Source organism: Narcine bancroftii, chromosome 6 (assembly GCF_036971445.1).
Source record: "Narcine bancroftii isolate sNarBan1 chromosome 6, sNarBan1.hap1, whole genome shotgun sequence".
Lineage (NCBI taxonomy): Eukaryota > Metazoa > Chordata > Chondrichthyes > Torpediniformes > Narcinidae > Narcine > Narcine bancroftii.
In genome coordinates, this window is record NC_091474.1 from 98,876,830 (window position 1) to 98,878,599 (window position 1,770).

Below are 1,770 nucleotides of genomic sequence, written 5' to 3' on the forward strand. Positions count from 1 at the left end.
TATTCGGTCAAATGTGCAAAGTATAGTATTCATAGAACCATAGAATATTACAGCACTCAACCACCTTTTGGGCCATCTCGTCGGTGTCAAATGATTATTCTACCTACCCACTGGCCTTCACCCATTACATATCCCTCCATACACTTCCATCCATGTACCTGCCCAAATTTTTATCTCCTGTTAAAATTAAGCCAGCATTCCCACCCCACACCCCCCCCCCCCACCTCCTTCAGCTGGCAGCTAGTGTAAAACTCCCAATGCTCTCTGAGTGAAAGAAATTCTTCCCCACTGTTCCACCAAACGTTTCCATTTTCAGCATTAACTCATGTCCCCTGGTTTGTATCTCACCTATCCTCAGTGGAAAAAAGCCTACTTGCATTTTTTTCTGTTCACAGCCCGCAATTTTGTATCCCTCCAAGAAATCTCCATCATTTTTTTGCTATCCAGTCCTCAGCTGTTTAATCTTTCCCTTTAACTCTTTCCTGAGGAAGGTGTGACCTTTCCAAGTGCATATCTTTCCTGTAATTAGTGACCAAATACTCAACACAATATTCCAAAATTGTCCTCACCAATGTCTTACACACTTTTACCAAAACATCCCATGCTTTGATTTATGAAATCTCATGTGCCGAAACTACTCTTGACATTCCTGACACAATTTTCAATGAATTGTGCAATTGTATTTCAAAATTCATCTGTTATACCACACTTCTCGGGTGCCACAGCAGTCACCATGTATGTTGTACCTTGGTTTGTCCTTCCACAATGCAACACCTCACACTTGTCTGCATTAAAATCTATCTGCTATTTTACAGCCCATTCTTTCAGCTGTTCCAGATCCCTCTGTAAGCTTTGAAAACCTTCCTTACTTACCACAACACCTCCAACATTTGTGTCAACTGCAAACTTGCTAAACCAATTTATCACCCAGATCATTGATATCGATGACAAAGAACAATGGTCCGAGCACTGATCCATGGAGCACACCTCTTGTCACAGCCTCCAGTCTGTGCACCAATTACCCACTACCACTCTCTGGATTCTCCATATAACCAATGTCGAATCCAATTTACTATATCCTCATGAATATGGAGTGTCTGCACCTTTATCACTAACCTTCCATGTAAGACCTTGTCAAAGGCCTCACTAAACCCCATGCAGACAGTATCCACAGCTTTTCTTTTGTCAATTTTCCTAATAACCTCCTTGAAAATCTAAGATTGGTTAAACACAACCTATCACACACAAAGCCATGTTGACTAGACTTAATCAATCTCTGACTATCCAAATACTTATGTATCCAATTTCTTAAAACACCTTCCAATAATTCACCTGTTCTTGTCATCAGGTTCACTGGACTATATTTTTCTGGGTTATTTTATAGACTTTTTTTAAACAATTGAACAACACGAGCTAACTGCAATTCACCAGCAACTCACCTGTGGCTAAGAACATTTTAAATATTTCTGCCAGGAGCCCTGCAATGTCAACACTATCCCCCTCAAGGTCAGGCTCTGGAGATTTATCCTCTTTTATATGCTTTGAGACACCAAACACCTCCTCCTACTCATTAATCTGCTTAAGTTTCATGACCTCACTGTTTGTTTTCCTTACTTCCACAAACTCTGTGACAGTTTCCTGGTAAATACTGATCTACCAAATCCATATAATATCTCCCCCATCTCTTCTGGCTCCATAATCCAATAAAGAAGAAAAAAGTTTTGGCATATATTAAAAAAATGAAGGTTGATAATGCTTTAAAAAAAACAA